The sequence below is a fragment of the Leucoraja erinacea genome, chromosome 1, assembly GCF_028641065.1.
Source record: "Leucoraja erinacea ecotype New England chromosome 1, Leri_hhj_1, whole genome shotgun sequence".
Lineage (NCBI taxonomy): Eukaryota > Metazoa > Chordata > Chondrichthyes > Rajiformes > Rajidae > Leucoraja > Leucoraja erinaceus.
Window position 1 is genome coordinate 137239796 of NC_073377.1, and position 18100 is coordinate 137257895.

Consider the following 18100-nt stretch of genomic DNA (forward strand, 5'->3'; position numbering starts at 1 on the left):
CATTTCCGATGAAGGTTGTACAACTAAATAAACGTAACTAATTAACTCAACGGCATAAATGACATAAACCAAACTAGTTTACATCACCTCATTATGAAGATCGACTGAGTCTGAAGAAGTGTTCCGATTTGAAACGTCACCCATTCCTTCTCTCCAGAGATGCTGCCTGTCCCGTAGTTCCTCCAGCATTTTGTGTCTGTCTTCTGTGTAAACCAGCATCTACAGTTCCTTCCTACGCATCTCATGATAAAGGTCTGCTCAAATAATGGCAATGGAATGTAACAAAGTTACTATGTATTTAAAACTCCCAACTAGATCCACAGATTCACCACCCCCTGACTAAAGAAATTCCTCATGATCTCCTCCCTAAAAGAACCTCCTTTAATTCTGAGGCTGTGCCCTCTGATCCTAGACTCTCCTAATAGTGGGAACATCCTCTCCACATCCAATTCATTCACAATTCGGTAAGTTTCAACGAGGTCTCTCTTAATCCTTCTAAACTCCAACGAGTCCCAGGCCCAGAGCCTGCGGATGGTGAAAGATCAGAGATGTTTTCAAGCGGGGAGAGGCTGGAGGCGGAGGTCGTGGAGTGGTGGGCGCTTTATCCAGAGCTGGTGCACACCATGAGGCGGGGACGAAGACTGTCCTTTTGTTTTGCTGCCTCGGGCTACACGGCGTCGCGGTGACACTGGGACAGTTGTTATTTTGCCCTCTTTCTTTTGCTTCGCTGTAGTACATTTGTAACCGTGTTCATTCAAGGTTTCCCGCGGTTGTTCCGTCCCGACTACAGCAGCAGAACTTCAAACGGGGGGGCGGAAATGAGCGCGAATCTGCGCTTTCTTTGAAAAAAAAACTTCGACGCCACGAACTTTTACCTCGCGGAAAGAAAGAAAAAGCGCGACGCCTTCGCCAAAGTAAGTCTACGGGAAAGGGAGAGGGGTTGTTGTAAGTTGTGTGTGTGGAGCCTGCGGCCCGGCTTCCCGCCCGCCTCACGCGCTCCTCCCTCTCCCCCCCCCCCCCAAAGACGAACGCGAAGCCGTTGAATTAGAAACGGACGCGGGCGGCGGCCCATGGCCACGCGGCACCGCAGCGCCCACGCTCCACCCGCCGCCCACCACACACGGTCATAGCCACCGGCACTGGCCGAGTACCCGCCCGCCCGGACACCACAACGGAGTAACGGCCCACAGCAGCAGCAGCAGCCGGCCGCCCGCCCGCCCAGGCTCCACCACACACACACACACACACGCGGCAGAACGGCCCACAGCAGCAGCCCACCCTCACACCACGACACAACGACCACGACACGGCCATAACCACCGGCACTGTCCGAGTAATACCGCCCGCCAGCACACCACACCACACCACGCGCGGAATAACGGCCCACAGCCGCGTCCGGACACCGCCACCACACACGGCCATAACGGCCCACCCGCCCGGACACCACCACACACGGCCATAACCACCCCCAAGGGCCACGGACCACGGCTCCGGCGAGGCTCGTCCACCACACAACACACGGCCAAAACCACCCCACCGGCCGCCCGAGCACCGCCTCTCCCCGGTCACCACCGCACACACTCCGGCGAGGCTTGTCCACCACACGCCGGCCATCACCGCCCGGGCTCCGGCGAGCGAGGCTCGTCCACCAGCGGCATCACCACCCCACCGCCCGGGCTCCGGCAAGGCTCGTTCACAGCATCAGGTAGCCATTGGTTTCACTATTAATAAATCAACACCAATAAATAATAAATAATAATGCCTGCTTCATAGAATTATAGAAACATAGAAAAAATAGGTGCAGGAGTAGGCCCTTCGAGTCACCACCGCCATTCAATATGATCATGGCTGATTATCCCCATTCAATGCCCCGTTCCTGCTTTTTCCTTTAGCCCTAAAAACTAAATCTAACTCCTGAAAACAGTTTCCATCTAGATAACCGCTTCAAAGTGTCTGCATATCATCTCCATCGTGGTATGTACCATACCAGAGGAATTGGTCAATCTGCACCCAATTCACACAAAGTTCCCAACTTTTGACTAAAAGAATAGCCACTGGAAATAAATATTGTGTGTGTGTGTGAGAGAGAGAGAGGAAAAAGAATGAGGTGGATTGGAATAAAATGAAAAGGTAATGATGGAAATGCGCAGAGTTGGGTATTAGATCATTGGCATAAACCGTCGACTTTCTCCACGGATGCTGCCCGAGTGTTTCAAAGTTTTTCTTCTGATTTTACGGTGGTTACTGGAAATTGAAATATTTGGCTTTAGGGAATTAAATAAATGATACTGTACTAATTACACTCAAGCAAATATTTATCTAAATGACAAATGGCAGCAAAGGGGGTGAGCAACAAAGTTAAGATTTTACAAAATATATGTAAATATTTTTCTACTTTTGGTACGAGTTTCATTATTATGTGATATGTTTTATTGTCAGTGAAAAGTCAAGCAATGTTTCATTTACCATCAATTGTTTTATTTCAAACATGACACACTGACTTGTGTTACCCTGAAGAATGTGAATCAAGAGATTCTTCAGGACACTAATGGTCACAGAATCAAGTGAATGTGATTCTTCAGGACACTAATGATCACAGAAATGAAATGAAACCTATTTGTATTGTGGATGAAACAACTGCAGTATAATGTATTCCGTATTGGATTGTATGTGTCCTAATGTGTGTGCCCCAAGGCCTAGTGTGATGCAGGCACACCTATTTCAGGTGGTGCCCACTTTTGGCTTCTTTGATTTTTTGTCTTCTTTGAAAAATTGAAGTATGAAGGGTCATTTCTTTAAAAAATATTTAATGTTTTCTGAAATTTGCCAAGCTTGATTGACAGTCATCTCAGTTCTTGCCCATTAAAGCTCTGTGTCACTATTTGCAGCCTTATTAAAATTGCACTTTGTATTGTGGGTAGCTCTTGTAAGGCCTGCAAAAAAAAGACACTAATTGATGAGTGACCCATTGTGTCAGGCAGCATTTTTGGAGAACATGCAGAGGTGATGTTTTGGGTTGAGAACCTTCCTCGGACTGAATGTAAAGGTATGGGAAAGCTGGAAGAGAGATGGGATGGGAAACGCAAGGCCACGCAAGTGATAGTTGGATACAAATGACAACGGCAGTGATTGGCAAATGGGTGGACAAAAGTGAGAGATGGGAAGAAGAGATAAGGCTGTGAGATACGAATAGAAGAGACATGAAATATAATGCCAGAGGAAGGGAGATAAATGGAAGGAGACGGGGAAAGGGGGAGGGAGGATGGGATGGTAGAAGAAATGGATGGCATTCTGGTGGGGCATAGGGAATTGAGGGTAAAAAAGGAGAGTGGGACGGATGTTGTTGGTTAGACCAAAGGGGATGGGGGAAGGCAAAAGTGTTCACTTCCATCTACGTTCCTTCCTCTGGCTTCATATTTCATACATATTCTCTGCTGATCTCACAACCTTTTATCTTCTTCCCATGTCTGGCTTTTGTCCATGCATCTGCCAATTCTGAGCGGCACATTAGCGCAGCAGTAGAGTTGCTGCCTCGCATCGACAGGGACCCGGGTTCGATCCTGACCTCAGATGCTGCCTGTGTGGATTTTGCACATTGTCCATGTGACTGCGTGGGTTTACTGCAGTTGTCTACCGGCACTCTTACTCTTTGGTTAAATAAAGGTATGGACATTCACTACAGTACTCCTAAGAAATGCTAGGGTTTACTATGTGATATCTGGACAAGTATTTCCAAATTAATATTGTGTGTGATCTGCAGGTAAATCTACAGGTGGAGGGAAAAAAATAGCAAACAGTAAAAATCTGAAAGAATACAGAAAATTCTAGAAATGTGCAGGTCAGGCTTCTGCGAGGTATAAGGAAACGTCATTGACTTGAAATATGCTTTTTGTTTTCCACATGCCAAATTATCTTTGTTTTTCTGATTATTTGTTCATCGCAGGTATTCATGTTCCTGCTGCACTTGCCCTTATAAGCAACGCTGGATATGATTAATGCCAAAGTTACCATATTAATCGCTGCATGCATTGCGTAAAAAGCACACATAGCATAGCAGGAAAGGTATGCCATAATGTAGAGAATTATTGTTCCGGATGGTGAATGGGATACCAATTGTGTGACAAGTTGAGAAAGCTGTACTCCAATGTTGCGCTTTATAGACACTGTTTGTGGATTCAGGCAATGGGGCAGTCACCACAGAATATTGATCCTTAGGACTGTTATTGGTGAATGTATGCCATAAAATTGTCCGTTCCATTACATTGGATGATGTGATAAATAAGTTGACAAGATGTACCTGGACACTTTCACATCACCATTGTTGCTGCATTGGAACAGATTGGATAGTTATGGAGAGTATGTTTCTTAAAGATAGAATTTCACCCTTCATCTGGGATTTTATCATGCTTTTTGTGTTCAGAGATGAAACAGCTATGTTGTTGCTGCAGCAATCAATGTATCAAGGATCAAAAATATCAAGGAACTAATTGTTGATCTCAGAAAGGATAAGTTTTAGAAAGTTTTCATTGGCGGGTTGGTGGTGGAGCGAGTTAGCAGCTTCAAATTCCTGGGTGTTAACACCTCAAATGAATGTTCCCTGCCAGCCCATACATGTGATTGTAAAGACGGAATGTCAGTGCTGATATTTTCTTAGAAATTTATAGAGATTCGGCATGTCACTGAATGCTCCAACAAACTTCCATGTAAATTATCCTGACTGGTTGGACTGTGGCCAGTTCCAAAGCACAGGAATGCAAATGGCAACAGGGAGTGGTGGACTCGGCAGGCATGGGCACAGCTCTCCCCAACACTGAAATAATTTATATGAGGCACTGCCTCAAGATGGCAGCATCTATTAGTAATGTTCCCCATCATCTGGGCTGCACTCTTTACTCTCTGCCACTTTCAAGCAGTAGGTACAGAAGCCTGAAATTGCACTCCACCAGGTTCAGGAGCAGCTACTTTCCTACTACTTTTATGTTCTTGAACCAACTGCACAACTAATCCTATCGCAACAATGGAACATCTCTTGTAATAAATACCGTAGGCTTGTTTTTTTCTAATTGTGTTTTGCATTAATGTAAGCATCAAGAAGTCAAGTGATTGTAAAAACGGAATTGTAAAGATGCAGCTCCATAAGAATTTGGTTTGGTCGCGTTTGGAAACACAGATATGGTCGACAGGCAGAACCTTTTTCCCAGGGTGGAAAGGTTAAGTGAATAGGGAGCATAGTTTAAAAATGAAAGGAACAATGTTTAAATGTGTGTGGTGTGTATTTTACACAGAGAGTGGTATGTGGCTGGAATGGTGGTGGGGAAAATAAAATAGCATTTAAGTGGCTTTTAGAAAGGCACATGGATATGTAGCGAATGGGCGGATATGGGTAATGTGCAGGCAGATAAGATTAGTTTATTTTAGCATCATTTTTGGTACTGCCATTGTGGGCTGAAGGGCCTATTCCTGTGCTGTACTGTTTTATGTACATTTAGAGGATGGTAGAGGCATATAGGAGGCATATAGGTTCACACAAAGATGTGCCTAAATGAGCATTTGACTGTTCAAGACATGGAAGACTGAGTCGTGCTGGAAACAGGCTTTTAATACTGGATGTCTGCGAGTGCATAGTGGGCCACATGCATTGTTTCTGTGTAATGTGATTTTCATGTTATGCATGTATGATCTGTCTCATTATTCCAAATTGACATGTGGTAGGAAAGATTAAGTTCCATTTTCATTACCCATGGCTTACTTTGGAGAGGATAAGACTACAATATTTCACAAGCATAATGCACTGTTACAGATTTATTCAAATTATCTTAAGAGTTATAGAGCTATATAGCACGGAAACAAGCCGTCCGACCCACCAAGTCGGCATATTGGACTCGTCCCATTTGCCTACATTCGGCCCATAGGCCTCTAAACCCTTCTTATCCATATATCTGTCCAAATGCCTTTTAAATGTCTTAATTGTATCAGTTTCTATAGCTTCCTCGGGCACCTCTTTCCAAACATAGACTACCCTGTGAGAAAAAGTTGCCTTTGAGGTCCCTCTTAAATATCTACACTCTCATGTAAAGCATATGCTCTCTGGTTTTAGAATCCTCAAACCTGGGAAAAAGACGATGAACAATCGCTTTATCCATACCCCTCATGATCTTGTACACCTCAATAAGATAATCTCTCAGCTTCCTTACTCCAAAGAAAAATGTCCAACCTATGAAACCTCATTTAAAGCACACGACATTGGGGGTTCAGTATTGATGTGGATAGAGAACTGGCTGGCAAACAGGAAGCAAAGAGTAGGAGTAAACGGGTCCTTTTCACAATGGCAGGCAGTGACTAGTGGGGTACCGCAAGGCTCAGTGCTGGGACCCCAGCTATTTACAATATATATTAATGATCTGGATGAGGGAATTGAAGGCAATATCTCCAAGTTTGTGGATGACACTAAGCTGGGGGGCAGTGTTAGCTGTGAGGAGGATGCTAGGAGACTGCAAGATGACTTGGATAGGCTGGGTGTGTGGGCAAATGTTTGGCAGATGCAGGATAATGTGGATAAATGTGAGGTTATCCATTTTGGTGGCAAAAACAGGAAAAGCAGACTATTATCTAAATGGTGGCCGATTGGGAAAGGGGGAGATGCAGCGAGATCTGGGTGTCATGGTACACCAGTCATTGAAGGTAGGCATGCAGGTGCAGCAGGCAGTAAAGAAAGCGAATGGTATGTTAGCTTTCATTGCAAAATGATTTGAGTATAGGAGCAGAGAGGTTCTACTGCAGTTGTACAGGGTCTTGGTGAGACCACACCTGGAGTATTGCGTACAGTTTTGGTCTCCAAATCTGAGGAAGCACATTATTGCCATAGAGGGAGTGCAGAGACAGTTCACCAGACTGATTCCTGGGATGTCAGGACTGTCTTATGAAGAAAGACTGGATAGACTTGGTTTATACTCTCTAGAATTTAGGAGATTGAGAGGGGATCTTATAGAAACTTACAAAATTCTTAAGGGGTTGGACAGGCTAGATGCAGGAAGATTGTTCCCGATGTTAGGGAAGTCCAGGACAAGGGATCACAGCTTAAGGATAAGGGGGAAATCCTTTAAAACCGAGATGAGAAGAACTTTTTTCACACAGAGAGTGGTCAATATCTGGAACTCTCTGCCACAGAGGGTAGTTTAGGCCAGTTCATTGGCTATATTTAAGAGGGAGTTAGATGTGGCCCTTGTGGCTAAGGGGATCAGGGGGTATGGAGAGAAGGCAGGTACAGGATACTGAGTTGGATGATCAGCCATGATCATATTGAATGGCGGTGCAGGCTCGAAGGGCCGAATGGCCTACTCCTGCACCTAATTTCTATGTTTCTATGTTTCTAACTCAAATGCGCAAGTCCAGGTAATATCTTAGTGAACCTCCCTCCTCTGCACTCTTTCAAACTTAATGACACCCTTCCTACATCTGTTTGCCTAGAATTGCACAAAGTACTCCAAGTATGGTTAGATACAGAGAGGAGCTCTCTCACAGTACTTGGAAGAACTGAAGGTCAGAGCTGCGGTTAGGAGAGACATTGCAAGAAGACAGCTTTTGTGAATGATTAGTTTAGTTTATTATTGTCACTTGTACCGAGGTACAGTGTCCGGTCAGAGAAAAGAATAAACATAATTACAAGCAAGACGTCCATAGTGCGCAGATAAAGGATAAAGAGTACAACATTAAAGAAACCTGGTTAAGAGACAGGCAGGACTGGCAGCTTAACATTCCATGGTACAGGTACTTCAGGAGAGAAAGGGGGGGGGGGCGGGGGTAAAAGCGGATCGGTGTTGTATTATTGATTAAGGAGGAAGTCATGGCAGTGGTGCGAGGTGACATTAAGGCTGTATGAGTAGAGCTGAGAAACAAGAAAGGGATGATCATTTTGTTGGGAGTGTAGTACAAGCCCCCAAATAGTCAATGGGAATTAGAAGAGCAAATACGCCAGGAAATTCCAGGCAACTACATGAATAATAAGCTTGCCATAGTAGGAGATTTTAACTTTCCCAATAATGACTGGGAATGTCAGAGTGCAAAGGATTAGACGGGATGCAATTTGTCAAATGTGTTCAGGAAAGATTCCTCCGGCAATATGTAGGGGGGCGCTTCATGGGAGCAGTCAATACCTGATCTAGTCTTGGTAAATTAGGAGGGGCACATGGATGAAGTGTTCGTGGTTGAGCCTTTTGGGACCAGCGACTATTGTCCCATGTAAGATATATATGATTGTATTGTATTGTATTCAAATTTATTGTCATTGTCTCAATTTGAGACAACGAAATGAATTTCCCTTTACAGTCAGTATCATAAAAATAAATAAATAATAAATATTAAAACATATTAAATAAAATAGAAATTTAAAAAAAAAGCACAAACACAGAAAGTCCACGACACAACATAACACAGTGGCACCAAGGTGAGGAAGGCACCATTGTCCAGCCAGCCTCCCCTCCATTCTTCCCAGATGTTCATCCGTGGTCGGGGCCTTCCGAGCACCCGCAGTCGCCGCCCCGGGTGGCCCGATGTTCAGGTCCTCACGCCGGGCTGGTGGAACGCCGACACCGAACCCCGACGGTGAACATCCTCCTCATCAGCGGCCCGGACCTCCTGATCAGCCGTCTCCCGCTGCCGGAGTCTGCAGCTCCCGAGTCCACAGGCTGAGCCGGGCAGAGTCGCAGGACCCCGCTCTGTCCATCAGCGCCGCCCGCGTTGGGAGCTCCGCAAACCGCAGCTCCAGGATGTCGGTGCAGCAGGTCCAGCACTCCGGGCTCCAGACGGCGACCCCCGGTAAGGCATCGCCAGCCCCGCGATGTTCCAGCGCTGTCCCGCCGCTGCTGGAGCTCCGGTCGATCCCGGCAGGAAAGGCCGCGCCAATCCAGGTAGGTAGGCCGCTGTGGGGGGAGGGGGGGGGCGAGGACGCGACTCGAATAATAGTCGCGTCCTCACCAGGAAGCGGCTGAAGGACGGTATCCCCCGCACCGTGCCCTCTTCCCCCACACAAAGACACCAAAAAAACACAAAAAAACACACTTTTACATAACTAAATAAACAAAAAAACAAAAAGATACCGAATGGGCCCATGAGTTAAAATTCTAAATTGAAGCAAGGCCAACTTTGATAGTATTATTGATGAACTCGCTCAAGTTGATTGGAGTAAGTTGTTTGAAAGAAAAGAAATAGAGTGGGATGTTTTTCAAAAGTGCTGACAAGAGTTCAGAACATGCATGTTCCTGTTAGAGTGAACGGCATGGCAGGTGGGCGTAAGGAAGCTTGGGTAACAAAAGAAATTGAAGCTCTGGTCAAGAGTAAAAGGAGGCATGGGGCAGGTAGAGGCAGCTGGGTTCAAATGTATCCCTGGAGGTGTTTTGGGTACCGAGGAGCAAGCTAAAAAAGGAAATCAGTAGTGCAAGAAGTGGAGATGGAGATAGCTCTGGCAAATAATATTAAGGATAATACCAAGAGATTATCACCTTTCACAAGCCCTTGTCACCTTTCAGAATTTTTAACCTGCAAGAGTGGTGTGAAAAGCTAAGTACCACCCGGCATGACTATAGATAATTGTGTGAAGGCGATGGGTGGGTTTGCTCGTCAGCTATTGCTGCAGCTGCCAAGATGTCAGGGAGACCGTGTTCTTCCTGAATTCTGAGCAGGTGGTGTTGCTGGACCTGAGTAAGGGGACCATGGTGGATAAGATTTTTCAACAGAGTACCATTGTGCAATGGTCATACTTTGCAACGTACTGCTCTTCGTACTTGGTGGCATCCTCCTCCCCCACCTTTGCCCTCTGGGAGAGGCTTGGTCAGATATTACCCCTAACCCGCGCTGTCTGTGGGAGAGCAACCTCTGTCGTATCTTTTCGTTTCGGCACCAGGTGATTCTGGCGCAGGATGGGGACGCCAAGGTCCATTTCACTGTCCAGTTCTGGTCTTCTGAACTTTAAACCATGTGCTGTGTCATGCCTGAAAAGGCACTTTCGAAAGAACTGTGCTAACCTATGGGCTGCAACTTGCATCTCAATGACCTAGGATGATACCTTTTCTCCTCCAGTCCGGCCTGTACCGAAAGTGGTGGTCACTGGTACATTTCATAGTATGACACAGTCAATGTTAAAGTTGCTGCCTTTCGGTGCCAGAGACCAGGGTTCAATCCTGACTATGGGCGCTGTCTGTACGGAGTTTGTACGTTCTCCCTGTGATCGTGTGGGTTTTCTCCAGGTGCTCCGGATTCCTCCCACATTCCAAAGATATGCAGGTTTGTAGGTTAATTGGATTCTGTAGATTGTCCCCAGTGTGCAGGTTGGAACTTGCGTATGGGTGATTGCTGACTCAGTGGGCCGAAGAGCCTGTTTCCACGCTGTATCTCTAAACTAAACCACAGCTCCCATTCAAGTGTGATGTCTATCTTGCTGGCCCCAACCTTGCAACCAGTGATCCCGGAAGTACAGGATCTTGTGACCGGCTGTTTGCTTCATCAGCATCGTGCGTCAAGATGGCATGCCGTTGCAAGTTGTGAACGTGTGTGCCCCAAGGCCTGGTATGATGCAGGCACACCTATTTCCGGTGGTGTCCACTTTTGAGCTCCATCGTCCCTGGTGAGTACACCATCAATGCAGACACTGATTTGTTCTGTACCTTCTCATACCTGTACTTTCCCCTGCCTTGCTCTCGGTCTGATGAAAGGTCTCGACCCGACATGTCACCTATTCCTTTTCTGCAGAGATGGTGCCTGGCCCGCTGAGTTACTCCAGCATTTTGTGTCCATCTTTGGTGTAAACTAGCATCTGCAGTTCCGTCTTACACATTCAGTTTATAGTAAGATTTCTTCTCAGACTTAGAAGAGTAAATGTGTTATTTTTTAAATTCTTAACAGTTATAGCAGGTACTGCTGCTGCCAATGAGCTGGGTTTGTTCCTGACCTCTGTTGCCGTCTGTGTAGAATTTCATTGGGGCTTTTTTGGTTTTAGTGGATGTGCGAAAGAGAATAGTTAGAGGGAAAAAAAGTTAGTCCCTGAATTGGTGGAGTCATTGTATTTCAGTGTTATAGCAGCAGCAGGAAAATATAAAAGTTAGCCCTTGGATTGGTGAAGTTAGTGTATTTCATGGTCGAATCAGCAGTGGGAGAATTCAAAGGCTAGCCCTTGGATTGGTGGAGTCAGTGCACTTCAGTGTTGAACAGCAGCGGGAGAATTCAAAAGCAAGCTCTTGCATCGTTGGAGTTAGTGTATTAGAGTAGCAGTGGGAGAATTTACAAGCTAGGTGTAGTGGAGCGGCCGTATTGGGACAGAGGCTGTGTGGAGGCTAAGTGCTGTGTAGAGCATAATTGAAATACTTTGGCTCGAGGCTTCGTCAAAGAGCTGAGGAGGCAGAGGGTAAAGGTACAGTCTGATGTTTCTTGTGTGTGAAAGTTATGCTTTTCTTTCTTGGTTTTAGTGCAGTAGAAATGGCGGGTAGAATGGGAATTGTTCCTCCTGCAGGATGAGGGTAGTTAAGGAAACTGCTGGTGTCCCCGCTGACTACACCTTTATGAATTATGTCTAGGTGCAGCATCTTACAGACTGTGTTAGGGAACTGGAGCTTTGACTGGACAACATCAGGATTGTATGGGAGAACTTCATACTGTAGATAGATATAGTGTGGTAGTCAGTGGCGGACTGCCCAGGGTGTCAGCTTGCCCGATGGCAAGTGGGCCCCTGATGAAGTGGGGCCCCTATATCAAGTGGGCCCGTGATGAACCAATATTTTTAGACCCAGTCCGCCACTGGTGGTGGTCATGCCTAAGGTAGAAGAGGAGAGTAGATGCACGGGCGGCTCAGTGGCGCAGAGGTAGAGTTGCTGCCTTACAGTGCCTGCAGCGCCGGGGACCTGGGTTCGATCCCGACTACGGGTGCTGTTTGAATGGAGTTTGTACGTTCTCCCCGTGACTGCGTGGGTTTTCTCTGAGATCTTCGGTTTGTAGGTAAATTGGCTTGGTAAATTTAAAAATAGTCCCTGATGCGTGTAGGATAGTGTTAATGTGCATGGATCGCTGAAGGGCCATGTTTCCGCGCTGTATCTCGAAACTAAACTAAAGATGGGTGACCACGAGGAAAGAGAGTAGACAATAGAAAGGACACACTCCTCTGGCCATTCCCCTCCAAAACAGGTATACCCTTTTGAATACTGTTGGGTGGAGGTGGTGGCCTGTCTGGGTATTCAGGTCTGTGGCACCAAGCTTGGCTCTGAAGCACAGCCAGGAAGTGTAAGGGAGTGAGGAAAGACTTGGATTGAATTGCATTTAATTTAATGCAAGAGACCTGATAAAGGCAGATGAAGTTAGGGTGCTGCAGGCTTTATTGATTAAGGAGAATGTCACTGCAAGAGATGGAGATGATATTACTGATGGTACATCCAATGAGGCTATATTAGTGGAGCTGAGAAATAAAAAGGGAATGATTACCCTGTTGGGAGTGTACTATAGGCTCATAAATAGTCAACGTGAATTAGAAGAATGAATATGCCGGGAGATTGCAGGCAGTACAGTGACACAGAGGTAGCGTTGCTGCCTTACAGCGCTAAAGACCCGGGTTCGATCTTGACTACGGGTGGTGTCTGCATGGAGTTTGTACGTTCTCCCTGTAACCGCATGGGTTTTCTTCCGGTGTTCCGATTTCCTCACAAATTCCAAAGATGTGCAGGTTTGTTGGTTAATTGGCTTCTGTAAATTGTCACTAGTGGGTAGGATAGAACTGGTGTGCGGGCAATCATTGGTGGGTATGAATTCAGTGGGCCAAAAGGGCTGTGCCCATACTATATCTCTTAAATAAACTAAGCTAATTGGTTTGGGGATTTTAACTTTCCCATTATAGACATGGACTGTCATAGTGCCATGGGCTTAGACGGTGTAGAATATGTCAAATATGTTCAGTAAAGTTTCCTCAGGCAGTATGTAGAGGGCTCTACAAGGGAGAAGGTAAAGCTGAAACAACTCTAGGAAATTGGGAATGTCAAGGAACTGAAGTGTTTGTAAGTGAGCCTTTTGGGACCAGCGGCCACTGTTCTATTATTAGCATTAAAATAATTATGGACAGACAGGGTGGGCCCACAAGTTAAAATTCTGAATTGGGACGGGGTCAACTTTGATGCTATTAGCCAGGAAATTGCTAAAGTTGATTGGAGTAGGTTGTTTGTGGGCAAAGGAACATCCGGACAGTGGGATGCTATTAAAAGTGTTATGACGAGAGTTCAGGGCATGTTGTTCCGGTTAGGAAGTACGGCAATGCAGTTGGGAGTAAGGAAGCTTGGATAATGAGAGAAATATGGTCAGGAAAAAGGAGGCATGGGACAGGTATAGGCAGCTGGGATCAAGTGTATCTCTGGAGGAGTTTCCGGAACTGAGCAGCATAATCAGTCTGAAAAAGGGTCTCGACCCGAAACATCACCTATTCCTTCACTCCATAGATGCTGCCTCACCCGCTGAGTTTCTCCAGCATTTTTGTCTACCCAGCATAATTCAGAAGGAAATTAGGAGGTTAAAAAGGGGGAAGTAAATAGCTTTGGCAGATAACATTTCTTAGGATTTTATAATATTATCACGAAGGGAAAGAGGACAATTAGAGAGAGAATAGGGGCCCTCAAAGCTGTCATCACTGTTTGGAGCAACAGGAGATGGGCACACTTACTAAATTAAGTATTTCTCTGCTTTTACTGTGGAGAAAGACATGAAGACGGGGGAACTTGGGACATTAATGGAGATATCTTGAGGACAGTCCGTATTACGGTCGAGCAGGTGCTATGAAGGTCGCTAAATCTGCTAGGCCTGACCAGATATATCTGTGGACACTGAAAAGCTAGAGAAGAAATTGCAGGAGTTCTAACTGAGATTTATGAATTTCATTAGACATGGATGAGGTGCCGGAAAACTGAAGGTGGCTAAGTCAGGACTCTCACTTAACTTTTTTTCCCTGTTGCCAGCCGGGCAACCTCGGCAGCTTTTTAGGTTGCCAAATGACAGTTTAGGTGGTCATTTAAGACGTCTTGCATGACACGTGCGATAATGTGATCGGACGAAATGCGTAGTTCCCAGTCGGAATTATGGTCAATGAAGCATTCACATATTATTTCTGCTTCAAATAAAGTCACAAACTAAACATATTCGCCAATCAGGACATGATATATACCACAATGCCATACAGCAAAATTACAATACAGTATCTCATTTCTTTTTACACGTTGCAATGAATGCAATTTCTATTATTTCTTTCCACTTCCAAACAAAAATCTGGTTGGATTATTCAGCGTATGATCAACCTCAGTGAGACCAAGTGCAGGCTTGGCGATCGCTTCGCACAACACCTACACTCAGTTCGTAATAACCAACCTGATCTCCCGGTGGCTCAGCACTTCAACTCCCCCTCCCATTCCGAATCCAACCTTTCTGTCCTGGGCCTCCTCCATGGCCAGAGTGAGGCCCACCGCAAATTGGAGGAGCACCACCTCATATTTCGCTTGGGTAGTTTACACCCCAGCGGAATGAACATTGGCTTCTCCAATTTCAGGTAGTCCTTGCTTTCTCCCTCCTTCCCCTCCCATTCCCAGTTCTCCCACAGCCTAATGTCTCCGCCTCTTCCTCTCTTTTTCCCGCCCCCCCCCCCCCAAATCACTCTGGCAAGTCTGAAGCAGTGATGGAAATGGGTTTTAGGAACTAGGGGTATGCTAAGGTCCGTGAGGCTGAGGTTGGGAAGGGTGGGGGGGGGGATATAAGCCCTCCGTGAGAAATGTTTGATAATATGGTAAATTTCAGGGCCATTTTGAGCCTATATGCACTGGGTATGATGATTACATTTTGGGTCGAATAGTAATTGGGGAGAATAATCTGAATTGGGGAGAATCACCCCCCCCCCCCCCCCCCGGACACTTATTATTTATTTTTTTTATTCAAAATCGTTTGCTATGTCGCTCTTCAAAGGAGATGCTAAATGCATTTTGTTGTCTCTGTACTGTACACTGACAATGACAATTAAAATTGAATCTGAATCTGAATCTGAATCTGATTGCATCAGTAACTCAGTCAAATAAAGATAGGTAAGGGAAGCTGGTTGCTGATTGGTTGCAACACCCCTCGGAGACTGCGTCTGATTGGCTACCGAGTGACCAGCTCATTATGTGATTGGGCACAATGCCCTTGGAGACAGCGGCTGATTGGACGGGAGAAGACCGATTTGTTGATTGGACATAAATTTTATGGGAACCTGGTCGGTGATTGGAAGCAACCCCCTTAGAGACAGCGGTTGATTGACCGCCAAATAATCTGGCAAAATTGAAAAATAGGAAAACAAAAAAATCGGAATTCCGATTTCAATCTGATATAAGGTACATTGGGTGGGTATCGATTAATTCTAGACAACAGATTAAAAAAAATAATCTAACCCCATTAAATCACTCAGGGTGTATTATGACGTGGTCTACAGTATGTAGTGTACAGCAAAACTTGCAATTCCAGAGTGGTCTCTCATTTTGTTTCTTCAGCGGACCACGGATTTATTTTAAGAGCAAAACATAAAGTGCTGGAGAACTCAGCAGGTCAGGCTGGATCAATGGAGGGTCCGAAGAAGGGTCTCGACCCAAAATGTCACCTATTCCTTCTCTCCAGAGATGCTGCCTGACCCGCTGAGTTACTCCAGCATTTTTAGTCTATCTATGGAGGGAATGGCTAGGTGACATTTAGGGTCGGGTCTCTTCTTCAGGCATTTTTTTAAGGGGTTGGGAAAGATCGAAAATTTCAGGTATTTAAATATGTTGTTGCGAATATAACTAGTAGTGTGGGAGAAAATTCCATGAGCCATAATTGCCACATACATACCCAAAAGTAAAAATGTAGAAAGTTACAGTGTGTAAAGAAAATATATTACAATGTAGTGCGTGAGTCTCAAAATGAGGCAAGTAGTCCGAAGTTTGAGAAGCACTTTACTTTATTTCCTCCCGGTTCAGGGGAAGACGAAACCAGGGAAAGATGGCACCCAAACCCTGCCTTTTATACCCTCCGGCTAAGGACCGCCTCCGGACTGCACCACTCCTGTGCCGAGGGGTTCGGCAGTATAATGGGACGACCCTTAGGAGCCGCCACAGGACCCCCCCCCAGAACCAGAGGCACAAAACGCACCGGCGGGCGCACGACCCGGCCGGCCCGCGTGCGGAAGTCAGCAGATCCCGGGGCTTGCGGGGGCGTAGGTGGAGGGACAGGTCGAGGGACCGGCGGGAGGACAGGTGGAGGGACAGGTCGAGGGAGTCGTGAGGGGGGGCGCCTTCGGGGCCGAGGTTGAGCAACCAGCACCGGCTGGTCAATGTCCAGGTGCGCCGGCTTTAAACGGTCAATCGACACAGCCTCCGGCCGGCCCCCCATGTCCAGGCCAAAAGTCGACTGCCCGTGTTCCAGCACCTCGTACGGCCTCTGGAGTGGCGTCCGGTGGGCATCACGGCGCAGGAAGACGTATGGGCAGTCCGTGAGGGCCATTGGCACATGTGGGCGAAATGTCCCATGGCGGGACGTCGGGACGGGTGCGAGCCTGCCAACTCGCTCGCGAAGGCGTTGAAGGGTGGAGGAGGGCGTTTCCTGCTGCTCCGGCGCCGACGGCACGAACTCCCTGGGCACTGTGAGTGTCGACCCGTACACCAGCTCCGCCGATGATGAGGCCAAGTCCTCTTTGGGAGCGGTCCGGATGCCCAGCATGACCCACGGCAACTCGTCCATCCAGTCCGGGCCGGTGAGTCGTGCCTTCAATGCCGCCTTCAGCTGCCGGTGGAACCTCTCCACCAGACCGTTAGCCTGCGGGTGGTAAGCCGTGGTGTGGTGCAGCTGCACCCCCAGCAAGCGAGCCATGGCTGACCACAGCTCGGAGGTGAACTGTGGCCCCCGGTCGGAGGAGATGTGCGCCGGCACCCTGAAGCGAGCAATCCAGTGCGCGGACAACGCACGAGCACACGTAGCCGATGAGGTGTCAGCCAACGGAATGGCCTCCGGCCACCGCGTGAAGCGGTCCACCATGGTCAAAAGGTGGGTGATGCCCCGGGACGGTGGAAGGGGCCCCATAATGTCCACGTGGAGATGGTCGAACCGCCGGTGAGGTAGACCGAACTCCTGGAGAGGTGCGCGGACATGGCGCTGGATCTTTGCTGTCTGGCACGGGATGCAGGTGCGAGCCCAATGGGCAACTTGCTTGCGCAGACCGTGCCACATGAAGCGAGCTGCCACCAGTGCCGTTGTCGCCCGGATTGATGGGTGAGCCAGTCCGTGGATGACCTCGAACACTCTCCGGCGCCAGGTGGCAGGGACGATGGGGCGCGGCTGACCGGACGACACATCGCACAGGATTGTCACACCCCCAGGACCGAGAGGGACATCCTCAAGACGGAGGCCGGAGATGGCAGTTCGGTAGGTGGGCACCCTCGTCGTCCGTGAGCTGTGCCGCCGCCAGAGCAGAATAGTCCAATCCGGGCGCCACCTCGAACACGGCATTTACAGCAGGGCGGGACAATGCGTCGGCCACCCGGTTCTCTTTCCCCTTGACGTAGCGGATGGCTGTGGTGTACTCGGAGATGTAAGCCAACTGCCGCTGCTGACGTGCGGACCAGGGGTCGGAAACCTTCTGCAGGGCGAAAGTGAGCGGCTTATGGTCGGTGTAGGCGGTGAACGGGCGGCCCTCCAGGAAGTAACGAAAATGGCGTACAGCCAGGTACAGAGCCAGGAGCTCACGATCGAACGCGCTGTACTTGGTCTGCGCGCGGTTGAGGTGCCGACTGAAGAAGGCCAGAGGCCGCCAAACTCCGCCCGTCAGCTGCTCCAGTACAGCACCAACTGCCGACTCCAAGGCGTCCTGTTCGGTCTCCATCATGATGCCAATGGAGCGTCGGGGGTCACCAATGTAGTGCGTGGGTCTCAAAATGAGGCAAGTAGTCCGAAGTTTGAGAAGCACTTTACTTTATTTCCTCCCGGTTCAGGGGAAGACGAAACCAGGGAAAGATGGCACCCAAAACCTGCCTTTTATACCCTCCGGCTAAGGACCGCCTCCGGACTGCACCACTCCTGTGCCGAGGGGTTC

General features: G+C 47.7%; 1 protein-coding gene across 2 annotated transcripts in view; it reads left to right on the forward strand.

Annotated features, from left to right (window-relative positions):
- The first annotated feature begins 460 nt into the window (after positions 1–460).
- Positions 461–18100, forward strand: part of rbm46 (RNA binding motif protein 46) — an 87010-nt gene continuing 69370 nt past the window's right edge. Inside the window, exon 1 of one of the 2 annotated variants that reach the window (XM_055644067.1) lies at positions 461–914. The gene's annotated coding sequence lies outside the window, so the exon portion shown is untranslated. Of the gene's footprint in view, positions 915–1091; positions 1706–18100 lie in introns of those variants that run through there. The other variant, XM_055644076.1, reaches the window with a different exon arrangement.